Consider the following 17,303-nt stretch of genomic DNA (forward strand, 5'->3'; position numbering starts at 1 on the left):
GGTTGTTGAACCAATATTTTCTTCAGTAGGAAGAGTGGTGGTATTTATCCTTAGAAGAAAACAGAAAAAAATAATTTCTCATATAATTTTCAAAATTTTATATGTGAGTAATAATTACCTTTAATTTTTTTTTTAAACCGAGAATGAATGCAATCTAAAATCAGAACAATTTAAAAAAAAACATAAATGAAAAATGATTAGTTTTTAAAAATATATCAAAATATTAATGCAATTATTATTACACTTTAAACTATTTTAATGTGATAAAGATAGAGAGCCTGAGATCAATCAGATGTGAGACTGTAAAGGAACTTTAAGAAACAAATTAATAAATATAAGATGATCAAAGAGGAGTTTTTCTCTCGCAAATTGCGACAAACCTGGAAAGTGGTCCTGTTGAAATTTTGGATCAGATAGTAGTCTAACACTACTAGTGTAGTCCAGCGGGAGGAATCGTTTTTTGTTTTAGACTTTATTTTTATTTTTATTAAAATATTTGAATTGAAAAATGCTACCTGAAGAGTTGTCCTGTTGAAATTTCGAATCGGATGGTAGACTAACCCTCGATTGTTTAGCGATGGGAATCGTCCTTTGTAAATGTTCAATTTATTTTACATTACAAAAACGACAGAATTTAAAAATGTGCTACCTGCATCAAAGTAGAGAGTACAGTTCTTTATGTGGGCTACTAAAACCTGTTTTTTAGGCAAACATTGGTCCCTACATGTTTCGTAGACAATACTGCTCCTCAGGGGACTGTTTTTCGTCCACTAAGAGCCTTCCTCTCACTAAGTGTGTAGCACCAATTTCCAAATTAAAAAAATCCTTATAAAAAATCAAATTAAGTGAGTAAATCTTACAACTATGAAAAAATAGTCAATTATTGAAATGGTTTTACCTCAAAAAAGTCAAAAATAGCAAAGCTGTTCTGAGAAATGTCTCAAATTGTGGACAACTTGACAACGCCAGTGGCTCCTGATTGTGTCTGGAACCTGCTGGCAAACTGCCAATCAGCAGCTGCAGAAAACCGCTTGTTACAACTGTCTTTGCCAATGGTTACCGTAAAAGCCTCCTATACCTTTGTGCTATATTGCCACCCTGGAAAACTATGTATATCCCATGGAAAGTAATAGGTTAAAAATTCAAAACAAAAAATTAAAATTTGAAAAAAATTTAGCATTAAGCCAACTAAACTGTAGAGATATATTAAATAAGGGGTTAAACTAAATTAGGACAAAGGTAGGAGTCATTGAGGTGTGGGATAGGGTCGGAACCACTGATACCATCGGGGGACTGAGGGCTAGTCCCTGGGTCAGGTTAGGGTTAAAAATAATTTAATTGTTGTTTGTTTTAGGGTTGTATGTTATTTTATCCAGTTGTTCAAGATTGCAATGGCAGTGTCACTTGTCCAATGTATGTTGTTAAGTGACACTCTGACAAGCTCATTTGGTATACTTGGGATGAACATTTTCCTCCTGATGAATTGATTTGAACGACAATTGTCTCCATTTGTTTTTTGGGGAGACTCTGGCTGTAATTTAGTTCAGTGATGACGAGTTTTGTTTTTGGGAATTTCTGTTTTGCTACTTTTAATAGTATTTGGAGTTGTTCAATCGCAGTAGTAGCTCTCTGTGTCCGGTTAAAATACCAATTGAAAATATTATCCTGTGTATTTTGTTATAATGTTTTAGTTTATTTAAAATGGATGTAATATGGATAAATTTGGCTCTAGGGAAACAGTCGTATTGGATGTTGGGGACTGGGCAACTGTTAATTGTGGAGAGATTGGAGTCCCCTATGGCCAGTGTGGGTTTCTTTGGAACCAATAACCATTTTTTATTTTTGTAGTATGTATGAGGGTGTTGAGACATCATCAATGTGGTTTTCTTCTGTGTGGTAGAAGATACGTCCATTTTGGGTATTTGTACAGGACTGTTTTTAGTTTCAACTGGGCTGTCAGCTGTGTGGAACCATGGGCGGAATTCCGCCACACCGCCCCGACACCTGCACGCGATTCTCTCACCCAACCCCCCCACGCCGGGTGGGAGAATCGCCGGGGCGCCGCGCGGGTACCGCCACACCGCCCCGACACCTGCACGCGATTCTCCTCCCCCCCCCCCCCCAAAACCAGCGCCGCGGGAATCACGCCTGGCCGCTCTGAGAATCGCCGCTCGCCTATTGCAAAAGGCGAGTGGTGATTCTCCGGCCCGAGTGGGCTGAGCGGCCGGCCCAACACGACAGGTTCCCGCCGGCGCTGGCCACACCTGGTCGCTGCCGGTGGGAACTGCACGGGAACGCTGGGGGAGGGGGCCTGTGGCGGGGGAGGAGGGTTCCTGCACCGGGGGAGGCCTCCGATGGCGCCGGCCAACCCGCGCATGCGCGGGTGATGTCGTTTGCACAGCGCCAAGGCCCAGCGCGCGTAAAATACGCGACGCCTCTCCTAGCCCCCCGGGGGTGGGTGAATAGGGGGCTGGGAGCGGGCGCTGACGCCGGAGTGAAACACTCCGGTTTTCACTCCGGCGTCGGCACTTAGACTCCCGTTGGGAGAATCGCGCCCCATGTTTGTGCCTGGACCGGGGCTGCCAGTCGGGTCATATCTGCGGTACAGGTTGGTGCACCTGATGGTGGTGAAACTATGTGACTGTGACCAGTAATTGAATTCAAAGAATTAAATGAGGCCATCACATTTGGTATTAAATGTATTGGTGTTTTGTTCGCCATTTTCAATGATGTTGCTGAATTCTTAGGAATTATGTTTTTTGAGGAATTGTTGTGAAATCCTCAAATTCTGAGCTACTGTAGAACACAGAACATTACAGCGCAGTACAGGCCCTTCGATCCTCGATATTGTGCCGACCTGTGAAACCACTCTAAAGCTCTTCTACACTATTCCCTTATCGTCCATATGTCTATCCAATGACCATTTGAATGTCCTTAGTGTTGGCGAGTCCACTACTGTTGCAGGCAGGGCATTCCTTACTACTCTCTGAGTAAAGAACCTACCTCTGACATCTGTCTTATATCTATCTCCCCTCAATTTAAAGCTATGCCCCCTCGTGCTAGACATCACCATCTGATGAAAAAGGCTCTCACTGTCCACCCTATCCAATCCTCTGATCATCTTGTATACCTCAATTAAATCACCTCTTAACCTTCTTCTCTCTAACGAAAACAGCCTCAAGTCCCTCAGCCTTTCCTCATAAGATCTTCCCTCCATACCAGGCAACATTCTGGTAAATCTCCTCTGCACCCTTTCCAATACTTCCACATCCTTCCTAAGTTTTGTACAGCTGCAACATGACCTCATGGCTCCGAAACTCAATCCCTCTACCAATAAAAGCTAACACACCGTACGCCTTCTTAACAACCCTCTCAACCTGGGTGGCAACTTTCAGGGATCTATGTACATGGACACCGAGATCTCTCTGCTCATCCACACTGCCAAGAATCTTACCATTAGCCCAGTACTCTGTCTTCCTGTTATTCCTTCCAAAATGAATCACCTCACACTTTTCTGCATTAAACTCAATTTGCCACCTCTCAGCCCAGCGCTGCAGCTTATCTATGTCCCTCTGTACCTTGTAACATCCTTCCGCACTGTCCACAACTCCACCGACTTTAGTGTAATCCGCAAATTTACCCACCCATCCTTCTACGCCCTCCTCCAGGTCATTTATAAAAATGACAAATAGCAGTGGCCCCAAAACAGATCCTTGTGGTACACCACTAGTAACTGGACTCCAGTCTGAACATTTCCCATCAACCACCACCCTTTGTCTTCTTCCAGCTAGCCAATTTCTGATCCAAACTGCTAAATCTCCCTGAATCCCATGCCTCCGTATTTTCTGCAGTAGCCGACCGTGGGGAACCTGTTGGAATCTTTAATTGAAGGATTTTAACCTGCCGAACTACGCCAAGTTGGGGGAAGCCTAGTTGATGAATTAAAGTCCTGGCGAACTATGACAAGTTGAAAGATTTGTAATATTTCTGGACTACGCCAATTTGTTAGATTCCTACTATTATTTGACTGTGTAAAGTTGAAGGAAATTATAGTATTCCTACTATTCGGTTACCAGTAGCACTTTGCGATTACTGGGACTCAGCAGAAATTTGCAGTTAAAACTTCTCAGGTGCCAAAAGGAATTCTTTTATTTTGTCTTCTATTGATTACAATTTGAAAGTCATTTAAAAGGCAATTCGTAGACAATTTGAAGCTTTCAGAGAATCTTTTTGCTTAGGCAGACAGCTCGAAATTAACTTTTAAAAGGTCAAAGTCTGGAAATGAAACATGAAGAGAGAGAGAGAGCTAATCTTTAGCTAAAATCAAACTCAAAGTACTAAACAGACTGACAGAATCAAAGACAGAACCCTCAAAATTAAAGAAAGCTAAAGACAAACTATTAAGGATAGACTATTAAGGACAGACAGACAGACTAACACTCTGACAGACACAGACTAACACCCTGAAAAAAGACTAAAATGGCGGGGGGAAACTTTTCAGTTATACACTTTCATATCTGTCTTAAGTCATCTAATCACACCCCAATATAATCCTAATTGGTTTGGGTTAGACACAAACACATTTCATTTGATGGCAAGCCGTCCATCTTCAATGTGCAACATTAGCTTTTAATTGTTTCATGCCTGCATGTTATGTAATGTGATATTCTGCGAATCTTTACCAGCAGTAAACTGGTTTTAAGCTAGCTTGGCTAATGTAACAATGGAGACTTCATATCGAGAAAGATTGAGTAAAATATATATTTGATTCAATGCTCTACAAGCTGCACTGGACTCCTGCCACCTCGTTGCCATGGAACTCAGCCCTTGTCCTTGACAATTAGCACAAGCAGTGTCAAATTGTCTTGCAACTGTGCTGTTATAATCTATGATGGAATTTTATGCTGTTTCATGTATCCTATTGAAGACCTGAATTTATGGGTGCTGAAATTCTCATTTTTAAATGAGTATTTAAAACTGGGGCTTAATATTTATGCTTAAACAGCTATCTTTTACCTATACGAGTTGTGTTCGAAATACCTGGCTTCTACAGTCGGCCCTTTGATGAATCGAAAAATTAAGTGAGATATATCACCATAAGATAAAATACATCATTAATGCGATAGGATAGGTAAAAGCGCAAAGAATAACTCATTCATATTGTCATTGCAGTTTTAAACAATAGAATGGACACGGAGCATTGCAACAGGCATTTTCAAAATAATTATTATAATTCTTAAATTATTCAAATTTGATCCGACTGATTCAGTATTAATAAATTAAACAATATGTTAATAATACAGTCAACAGGCATTTCAAAATAATTATTATAATTAATAAAGTAATCAAATTTGATCCTACTGATTCAGTATTAATAAATTATACAATATGTTAATAATACAGTCAAATAGTTGATTGATCCATAACATTTCAATAATAATCAGCTCAAGTTCGTCAATTGGGGGTACAGTTGGGTTAGTTTGAATCATTCTGATAGTTGGTCCCCTGCGTTTAGCGAATAGTTTTTTTATGCACTTAGCACATTGGTATGTTATGTAAATGATGAATACAGCTACACAGGAGAATAAGATTATTCTTATTGTGGACATTCCAGTGTGTCCAAGCCACCCGCAATTTTATCCCAGAGAGAGATAAATTGGGGTGGATCAAGTTTTTTGATTTCTTTTTGGATATGTAATGCCAAATCTTTAACTTCTTTAAAGTTATTGGGAATGAAAGTGCAACACTCTGCACCAATCAGGGCGCAGGTGCCACCTTTTTCAGCTAGCACATAGTCAGGTGCCATTCGATTTTGTAATACTACGGTTAATCATTTTACAGATCTTAACATTGATATACTGATTGAAAATTGATATCATGATTACATAATTCAGCAATAAACAATTAATAATAACTTCATGTATACAAATAAAATGATTATACAATAAAAAGTTGAACATATGATCTAGTAATAAATGGTAAAATGATTATCAAAATTGATGTCAAGTCTTTGACATCTTCTGGATTATACACAAAAGCTTGTTGAAAGGGTTAATTTTCTTGCAGAGACAAAAAGAGGTGTATAGCTTGGAATGATGCCACTCGCATCTCTAAACTTAAAAAAAAAAAATATTTGTCACTCAAATGGACTGGGAATAAAAGTTGGATTGCTGCCAAATTCCCGTTATCGAATGTCAGTGAACGATCTGTTCTTTTGGAATATAGATTTGCTTTTAATCAAAGTTGTTTTTTTTTTTTAAAAACCAGCTTCCACATTGTTTGAAGTTTTAATTTCCAGGCTAATTTTAAACATTTATTTTAAAATATCAAATACAATAACTTATTAAATATATAACTGAACCAATCTTGTGCTGTATCTTGATTTTCTGTAGATGAATTTGTCGATTCTGTTAAAGGAAACACAGCTAACAAGATATGTTAATTTCTTTAAATTAATAAAGCAACGTTCAGAATAATGACAGTTTTCTTAAGTTGACAGTTCTTGGCAATTTTTTAGCGATACTTTGAGGGTTCTTTAGCTGCTTTGATGGCAGCCATTCTGTTCTGAGTAAGTTCCCTTTTTCGTTTGGAAATTTTCTGTCCCAAGTAAACATCTTTCTGGGCAATTTGTGCTTTGTGAAAGCTAGCTTTGTGACTATTAGTACTGAGATGGTTCAAGACCACCCGTAAGTCTTTGTCATGGTCATCTTTATTGATGGAGGATATCAGAACATCGATAAGGGTGGAAGGCCGAACAGGCAGTTGCCTGAGATGATTCTGTAAAGCAATGTGGTAAACAGTTGGGCTATTATGATACTGTTGCTGATTAACTGTAAAAGCAAACCATGGTCGTAGTTGCTTAGCCAGTGATGCTGACCAGAAGCCATACTGGATGTGTCTTGTTGGTACGTGTTACATGGTTGACCACGAAGTGGAAATTTATTGTAGTGAACATTGTCTACTTCATTATCATCTCTCGAATCCATCCGTTGTTTTTGATAGCATTTTGCCATCCAGTGTCCTACTCTACCACAGAAAAGACATTGTGGTATTTTCTTACATGATTTTAATGGAGCAAGGGTACATGTTTGCCCTGGCGCTGGTGGTGAAATTGTAGTTACTGCTGATATTCCTGCAGGTGCTGCAACAGCCCCCGCTGGAGCATCAGGTAACATGGGCTGGATTTGAGCAATAGGCTGCATTTGAGCAGCTGCAGTGTTAAAAGTTGCCTGATTGTGCAAACCACGATCTATCTGAATGCATCGGTCAACTATGTCTCGGTATGTGCCAGCTGTGGCCCAAGCTGGTAAAACCAAATTTAAGGCAGCAGAAACTTCAGGTTTAACACCGGCTATAAAAGCCGTTTTTAATGGACTTAAAGTGCTTGCATCCCATGTGTCATTTTCCTGGTCGAGTGTCATCCCTGAATATTCCATCCAAGCATGTAAAAAATCTTTCCTCAAAATCCTGAATACCTTCATTATTATTTTGATGCAAGATGTGATCTTAGACCAATTGGTCCTCGGGGTGAAATTTTAATAGCCAACTCTTGACTGCTAGCCAACCAGCTTCTAAATTTTGCAAATCGTCTCCAAGGGCAACTTCGACTTCATTTCTAAGGGTTGAAATTACACGAGTACCTAGCATGATCGTCAGAATTTGTACCCCATCAAATGGGTGGAGACTGTAAATGGATTGTAATCTGTGAATTCCATCCCATGTGGTCATACCACCCTTTTTAGGGTGTGGAAGATCTTTGGACCATTCGTCAATTTTTGAAGGATCAATTTGTTCATGAACCCATTGGTGGTCAAATATGTTTCTAGTGATAGCTTCACTGTCTTCTTCTATTTTTTTGCTTCCAACTCTAACCCGTTTGCGTTTTAAAGGGGCTAGTCGAATTACTTTAGCATTTTGCATTGTAGGAACACTATCTTCGTCTGATTCATCTGACAAAGGAACTGATTTATTCTTGACAATTGATTTCGGCTGTGTAATTGCTGATTGTGCCACTAGGTGGGGTGCATGGGCTGCTTTCTGAGTTTGTTCAAATTTCTGCACAGAAAGCCTGTTTGTCAAAAAATTGCAGTGTTCAGTTACATTGTTTATATCTCTTTCTAAAACACATCTTTCTTCCATTAACTTGCAATTTTCAAGTTCAATTCGCTCAGTTTTTAATTGCAATTGTCGGCATTTTGACTCCACTTCAAAAACTTGATTTTGGAATTCTGTTATTTGAAAAGATAACTGCTGGAGTTCAGAGGTTTTGTTTTGCAAATCTGTTTTAATTTCATCATAATGCTCAAGTTTGCATTTTGCAACTCGCAATTCTGTTTTAATTTCATCATAATGCTCAAGTTTGGATTTTGTATCTTGCAATTCTTCAACAACCTCAATTAGTTGGTTTTTAGTGGACCTATACTCATCATCACTTCGCTCAGTAGTTAATTGCAACTGTTGGTATTTTGACTCCACTTCAAAAACTTGATTTTGGAATTCTGTTATTTGAAAAGATAACTGCCAGAGTTCAGAGGTTTTGTTTTGCAAATCTGTTCTAATTTCAACATAATGCTCAAGTTTGGATTTTGCAACTTGCAATTCTGTTTTAATTTAATCATAATGCTCAAGTTTGGATTTTGCATCTCGCAAATCTTCAACAACTGCAATTAGTTGGTCTTTAGTGGACTGAAGCTGATGATAACTTTTATTTTTAATAATGATTTCTTGCTGACTGTATCTGTCCCGTAATTACCAGGGACCATTTTACACGTTCTGCACCGTGTAATCGTGTGCATTTTCCCCATGCTCTCTTGATATTATTGAAGGACCACTGTCCTCTGGGGATATCATACTTTGATTCAATTTTTTTTGAGGTTTCACAGAGGTCAAATTGTCTACGAGTGAAAGATCTACAATCCCCCAACATATCTTCAACAGAAACATCTGGTATTCCATCACCCCCCTTGGATGTAGTGGGGAGTAATTTTCTGCCTGCTAAAGGCTCTGAATCTACACTTTGATTTGGATCAGCCATAAAGTTTCTTGATCACTGACTGCCGTGACTATTTTTTTTCAGTCCCGTTTTATTTTAGTTTCAACGACCGGCACCTGATTGATTTAACACAGTCTATAAAAATGTTCTTTTCAAGGGTCGAAGTACTGATTGATGCGGCTTTAAGACTTTTAATGGGTGAAAAAGATATTTCTTACCCTAGTCTAGCCGTGGGTTCCGGCTGTCTTCTGGGCCTCCTCCGATTATTTCCGAAGCTTCCCGGAGGTTCCGGACCTCCTCCGATTATCTTCGAAGCTTTCTGTCGTCACCTGGGCCTCCGAAGGTCGTTCTCAGTACTCCCCCCAGCTACCAACTACGCCAAGTGTTGGAGTCTTTAATTTGAAAGGATCTTAACCTGCCAAACTACGCCAAGTTGGGGGAAGCCTAGTTGATGAATTAAAGTCCTGGCGCACTACGACAAGTTGAAAGATCTGTAATATTTCTGGACTATGCCAAGTTGTTGGATTCCTAGTATTATTTGACTGTGTAAAGTTGAAGGAATTTATAGTATTCCTACTATTCGGTTACCAGTAGCACTTTGCGATTACTGGGACTCAGCAGAAATTTGCAGTTAAAACTTCTCAGGTGCCAAAAGGAATTCTTTTATTTTGTCTTCTATTGATTACAATTTGAAAGTCATTTAAAAGGCAATTCGTAGACAATTTGAAGCTTTCAGAGAATCTTTTTGCTTAGGCAGACAGCTCGAAATTAACTTTTAAAAGGTCAAAGTCTGGAAATGAAACATGAAGAGAGAGAGAGAGCTAATCTTTAGCTAAAATCAAACTCAAAGTACTAAACAGACTGACAGAATCAAAGACAGAACCCTCAAAATTAAAGAAAACTAAAGACAAACTATTAAGGATAGACTATTAAGGACAGACAGACAGACTAACACTCTGACAGACACAGACTAACACCCTGAAAAGAGACTAAAATGGCGGGGGGAAACTTTTCAGTTATACACTTTCATATCTGTCTTAAGTCATCTAATCACACCCCAATATAATCCTAATTGGTTTGGGTTAGACACAAACACATTTGATTTGATGGCAAGCCGTCCATCTTCAATGTGCAACATTAGCTTTTAATTGTTTCATGTCTGCATGTTATGGAATGTGATATTCTGCTAATCTTTACCAGCAATAAACTGGTTTTAAGCTAGCTTGGCTAATGTAACAATGGAGACTTCATATCGAGAAAGATTGAGTAAAATATATATTTGATTCAATGCTCTACAAGCTGCACTGGACTCCTGCCACCTCGTTGCCATGGAACTCAGCCCTTGTCCTTGACAATTAGCACAAGCAGTGTCAAATCATCTTGCAACTGTGCTGCTTTAATCTATGATGGAATTTTACGCTGTTTCATGTATCTATTGCCCTGAATTTATGGGTGCTGAAATTCTCATTTTTAAATGAGTATTTAAAACTGGGGCTGAATACTTATGCTTAAACAGCTATCTTTTACCTATACGTGTTGTATTCGAAATACCTGGCTTCTACAGAACCTTATCAAACGCTTTACTGAAATCCATATACACCACATCAACTGCTTTACCCTCATCCCCCTGTTTGGTCACCTTCTCAAAGAACTCAATAAGGTTTGTGAGGCACGACCTACCCTTCACAAAACTGTGTTGACTATCTCTAATCAAATTATTCCTTTCCAGATGATTATACACCCTGAGCGCGATTCTCCACTACCACGCCGGTTGGGAGAATCGCCTGGGCCGGCGGAATTTCCGGGGACGACGTTCCGATGCCCTCCCGCGATTCTCCCAAGCGGCGGGAACGGCCCGGTCGAGTTTCGCATATCGGAGAATCGCCGGAGACACCGGAAATGGCGATTCTCCGGCACCCCCGCGATTCTGAAGCCCGGATGGGCCGAGCGGCCAGGCCAAAACAGCGGGTTCCCCCCGGCGCCGTCCACACCTGGTCGCTACAGTCGTGGGCAGTTCGTGAACGCTGGGGGGGCGGCCTGTGGGGGGGCGAGGGGGGATCCTGCACCGGGGGGTACCTTAAATGTGGGGTGTCCCGCGATCGGTGCCCACCGTCCGCCATCTTCTTGCGGGGCGGATTTGGACAGGACGGCAACCACGCATGCGCGGGTTGGCGTCGGCCAACCCACGCATGCGCGGATGACGTCCGTTATGCGGCGCCGGCCACGTCATCTATGCGGCGCCGCTTTTACGCGGGCGACAAGGCCTGGCGCGGGTATATGACGCGGCCCCGATACTGGCCCATTGTCAGGTCCTGAATCGGTCGGGACCGGGGCCGTTCCGTGTCGTCGTGAACCTTGACGGCGTTCACGACGGCGCGGCCACTTCGGCGTGGGGGTGGAGAATCCCGCCCCCTATCTCTTATAAACCGTTCCAAGATTTTTCCCACAACAGAAGTAAGGCTCACTGGTCTATAGTTACCGGGGTTGTCTCTACTCTCCTTCTTGAACAAGGGGACAACGTTTGCTATCCTCCACTCTTCTGGCACTATTCCTGCAGACAAAGATGACTTAAAGATCAAAGCCAAAGGCTCAGCTATCTCCTCTCTAGCTTCCCAGAGGATCCTAGGATAAATTCCATCCGGCCCAGGTGACTTATCTATTTTCACACTATCCAGAATTGCTAACATCTTCTCCTTATGAACCTCAAGCCCTTCTAGTCTAGTAGCCTGAATATCAGTAGTCTCCTCGACAACATTGTCTTTTTCCTGTGTGAATACTGACGAAAAATATTCATTTAGCATCTCTCCTATCTCCTCGGACTCCAAGCACAACTTCCCACTACTGTCCTTGACTGGCCCTACTCTTACCCTAGTCATTCTTTTATTCCTGACATATCTATAGAAAGCTTTCGAGTTATCCTTGATCCTACCTGCCAAAGACTTCTCATGTCCCCTCCTGGCTCTTCTTACCTCTCCGTTTAGGTTCTTCCTAGCTAACTTCCTAGCTACTGTGTTGTGTCATAGGAGAAGTCATGGTGTTTGTGTTTGTCTACTGAGGTGGTAGGTCCAATTTTGAATTGAAAATGTATTTTTTGGTTTTTTAAATTATTTTGAATTCTCTTTAAAGTTTATTTTATACCAGTTTTTTGCTCTGCAGAATGCTTCTTCTAATTTGTCCCGATTGTCAATTTTTTTCTAATTTATCGAGCAATATTTTAAAATTTGTTGTGTCATGATCAATTAGAATCATTTTAGTGTTTTGGGCCCAATTGTTTGCGTTAATAATTCGAACATAGAACATAGAACAGGACAGGCCCTTCAGCCCACGATGCTGTGCCGACCATTTATCGTAATCTCAGATCAACCTAACCTACACCCCTTCAATTTACTGCTGTCCATGTGCCTGTCGAAGTCGCTTAAATGTCCCTAATGATTCTGACTCCACCACCTCTGCTGGCAGTGCATTCCACACACCCATCACTCTCTGTGTAAAGAACTTACCACTGACATCTCCCCTATACCTTCCTCCAATTGCCTTAAAATTATGTCCCCCCGTGACCGTCATTTCCACCCTGGGGAAAAGTCTCTGGCTATCCACTCTATCCACGCCTCTCATCACCTTATACACCTTTATCAAGTCACCTCTCTGCCTTCTTCGCTCCAGTGAGAAAAGCCCTAGCTCCCTCAACCTTTCTTCATAAGACATGCCTTCCAGCATAGGCAGCATCCTGGTAAATCTCCTCTGTACCCTCTCCAAAGCATCCACAGCCTTCCTATAATGAGGCGACCAGAACTGGACACAATATTCCAAATGTGGTCTAACTAGGGTTTTATAAAGCTGTAGCAAAATCTCGCGGCTCTTAAACTCAATCCCCCTGTTAATGAAAGCTAACACACCATACGCCTTCTTAACAACCCTATCAACCTGGGTGGCAACTTTGAGGGATCTATGTACGTGGACCCCAAGATCCCTCTGTTCCACCACACTTCCAAGAATCCTGCCTTTAACCCTGTATTCAGCATTCAAATTCGACCTTCCAAAATGAATACTTCACATTTATCAAGGTTGAACTCCATCTGCCACTTCTTAGCCCAGCTCTGCATCCTGTCAATGTCCTGTTGTAACCTGCAACAACCCTCAACACTATCTACAACTCCATCAACCTTCGTGTCTTCGGCAAACCTACTAACGCACCCTTCCACTTCCTCATCCAAGTCATTTATAAAAACCACAAAGAGCAGAGAGGTCCCAGAACAGGTCCTTGCGGGACACCACTGGTCACCGACCGCCAGGCGGAATACTTTCCATCCACTATCACTCGCTGTCTTCTATCGGCCAGCCAATTCTGTATCCAGACAGCCAAATATCCCTGTATCCCATGCCCCTAACTTTCTGAATGAGCCTACGATGGGGAACCTTATCAAATGCCTTACTGAAAACCATATACATCACATCCATTGCCCGACCTTCATCAATGTGTCTCGTCACATCCTCAAATAATTCAGTGAGGCTTGTGAGACATGACCTACCCCTCACAAAGCCAACCTGACTATCTTTAATCAAACTATGTTTTTCTGAATAATCATAAATCCTATCTCTCAGAATCCTTTCCAGTATTTTGCTCACAACAGATGTAAGACTGATGGGTCTGTAATTCCCAGGGATTTCCCTATTCCCTTTCTTGAATAGGGGAACTACATTCGCCTCCCTCCAATCATCCTGTACTACTCCAGTGGAGAGTGAGGACGCAAAGATCATCACCAACGGCACAGCAATCTCCTCCCTCGCTTCCCGTAGTAACCTTGGGTATATCCCGTCAGGCCCAGGGGACTTATCTATCCTGATGCTTTTCAAAATTTCCAGCACATCCTCCTTCTTAATATCAACCTGTTTGAGTCTATTAACCTGGTTCACACTGTTCTCATGGGCAACAAGGTGCCTCTCTCTTGTGAATACTGAAGCAAAGTATTCATTTGGGGCCTCCCCCATCTCCTCAGACTCTAGGCGCAGGTTCCCTCCACTCTCCCTGATTGGCCCTACTCTCACTCTGATCATCCTCTTATTTCTCACGTAAATGTAGAACGCCTTGGGATTTTCCCTAATCCTTCCCGCCAGGGCTTTTTCATGCCCCCTTCTGACTGTTGAGGAGAAAATGATTTTTCGAGTAGAAAATGGATTAATGGATATTCATCCTGAGGAGAAAACAGAAAAAATTAAATTCTTATATACGTTTAAAAGCTTCATACATGAGTTGTTTTATTTTTTTAAATATAAAGAAACAAGGAATGAATACAACATAAAAATCGAAGAATTAATAAATATAAGAGAAAAAAACGTTTTGAACAAAAAATTAACCCAATTACTGTTAAAATTTGAACTATTTTAATCAGACAAAAATAGAGAGCCCGCGATCAATCAGATACGAGACTGTAAAGGAACATTTAAAATCAAATGAATAAATATAAGATAATCGAATAGGGTCGCCATCAGGGGACTTAGTGTTTGGCTTAGGGTCAGGGGTCTTCAGGTTCTTTTTAAACTTAAGTTAGAATTAGGGTTGGAGCCATTAGGGTCAGGGTCGGGGTCAGTGTCGCCATCAGGGGACCGAGGCTTAGGTTTAGGGTCGGGGTCAGGGGTATGAGGGTTCTTTATAAAGTTAAGTTAGGATGAGGGTCAGAGTCATTCGGGTCAGGGTCAGGTTTAGGGTCAGTGTCGCCATCAGGAGACTTGGGGTTAGGGTTAGGGGTCTGAGTTTTTTTTTTAATGTTTAAGTTAGGATTAGGGTTGGGGACACTAGGGTTAGGGTCAGGGTTAGATTCGGGTTCAGGGTCACCATCAGGGTTAGGGGTTATTCGGATTAGGGCCAGGGTTAGAGTTAGGATCAGGGTCCTTCGAGTTAGGGTCAGTGTCATGATCAGGGGACTTAGGGTTAGGGTCAGTGTTAGGGGTCCTAAGGTTAGGGTCAGGGTCATTGGGCCGGGGTTCAGGTTAGGGTTTGGGTTGGGGAAGAACAAACAATCCTTGGACTATATTGGAATATGCGTACATTAACATTTGTTTATATTCGTAATGTTCTTGAAGTTATTAACCAGTATTAGTCTCATATTCATATTGAATGTTTTTGTAAATTTTAATTAAGACTGTTCGGGAACTTTGTCCTTGGATTTATAATCTAGTGCCCTTAGCATAGTGGTTAGCACGGAGGCTTCACAGCAACGGGATCCCAGGTTTGATTCCCGGCTTGGGTCACTGTCTGTGTGGAGTCTGCACGTTCTCCCCATGTATGCGTGTGTTTCCTCCGGGTATCCTAGATGTTTACAGCATGAAAACAGGCCCTTCGGCCCAGATTTTCCATGCCGCCCAGTTTCTATCAATATGCTAGTCCCACTTGCCCGTATTTGGCCCATATCCCTCTGTACCCACCCTGCCCATGTAACTGTCTAACTTTTTAAAAGAAAAACATTGTACCCGCCTCTACCGCTGCCTCTAGCAGCCCATTCCAGATGCTCACCACCCTCTGTGTGAAAGAATTTCCCCTATGGTCTCTTTTGTGTCTCTCCCGTCCCACCTTATACCTATGCCCTCTAGTTCTAGACTGCTCTACCTTTGGGAAAAGATGTTGACCTTATCGCGGCTCCTCATTATTTTACAGATCTCTGTAACATCACCCCTAAGCCTCCTACACTCCAGGGAAAAAAAGTCCCAGCCTATCCAGCCTGTCCTTATAACTCAGACTATCAAGTCATGGTAGCATCCGAGTAAATCTCTTCACTCTTTCTAGTTTAACAATATCCTTTCTATAATAGGGTGACCAGAACTGAATACAGTATTCCATGTGTGGTCTTACCAATGTCTTGTACAACTTCAACAAGACATCCCAACTTCTGTATTCAATATTCTGACCAATAAAACCTAACATGCTGAATGCCTTCTTCATCACCCTGTCCACCTGCGACTCCACCTTCAAGGAGTTCTGAACCTATACCCCTAGATCTCTTTGTCCTCTAACTCTCCCCAACTCCCTACCATTAACTGAGCAGTCCTGCCATGATTTGATCTACCAAAATGTATCACCTCACATTTCTCCAAATTAAACTCCATCTGCCATTCATCGGCCCACTGGCCCAATTGATCAAGATCCTGTTGTAATCTTATAGAACCTTCTTCCCTATCCACCATGCCACCAATCTTGGTGTCACCTGCAAACTTACTAACCATGCCTCCTACATTCTCATCCAAATCATTAATAACAGATCAATAACAGTGGACCCAGCACTGATCCCGGAGGCACACCGCTGGTCACAGGCCTCCATTTTGAAAAACAACCCTCCACAACCACCCTTTGGCTTCTGTCGTCAAGCCAATTTTGTATCCAATTGGCAACCTCACCCTGGATCCCGTGAGATTTAACCTTTTGCAACTACCAACCATGCGGTACCGTGTCAATATTGGTGCTGGTCATTTATAATATTCAGTGTTGTTGAGTTCCGATAAGCTTCAAAAAGGTATTGTTGCCGATCCATAGTAACAATATTATTCCCTTTGCTGGTTTTGTAACAATATGTGAGTTTGATTTTAGCTGCGTGATTGCTTAGCTCTCTGTTCTTGTTAGGTTTTGTTTATCTCTTACTTGTTTGATCTTAGTAATGGGTCTGCCTGGGGGAATTTCATGTGGGACAGTCCATGTTTTGAGATTCTGATGTATTTTTGGGAGGGGGTAAAATTTTCTGGGTGAAGGTTGAAATTCAGTAAAATAGTTCATTTGTTTTTCATTAATGTAGTGTGAATTGTATAATTGTATTAATAACTCTGAGATTTGTTCATGTGTTTGTAGGAATATTGGTGCTGGTAATTTAATATAATATTCAGTATTGTTGCCGATCCATAATGACAATATTATTCCCTTTGTCTGCTGGTTTTATGATGATATGTGAATTTGATTTAACTGCGTGATTGCTTGTCTTCCTGTTCTTGTGAAGTTTGGCTTATCCTTTATTTGTTTGATTTGAAGAGTGTCTGAGTCAATTTGGATGAAATTTAGTATTTTTGGGTGTATTTTCTCTTCCGGTCGGGTCCAATCGGATTGGGGTAGGAATGGTTGTTTGCCTGATGTCGTATATCCAAAGAAACTCAAAATTTCAATTCTTCTATAAAATTGATCAAGATCTATTTGGATCTGTGTTGTTTGGTTTTTGTACTGGGACGAATGTTAAACCTTTATTTGAAATTGTTTAGCAGCTGTCTTGCGTTTAGAAGACTTTTCTTGTAGATGTCTTAGGTTTTAAGTCTCTGCCGTTGTTTAATCGTCCTA

Source organism: Scyliorhinus torazame, chromosome 5, assembly GCF_047496885.1.
Source record: "Scyliorhinus torazame isolate Kashiwa2021f chromosome 5, sScyTor2.1, whole genome shotgun sequence".
NCBI classification, from domain to species: domain Eukaryota; kingdom Metazoa; phylum Chordata; class Chondrichthyes; order Carcharhiniformes; family Scyliorhinidae; genus Scyliorhinus; species Scyliorhinus torazame.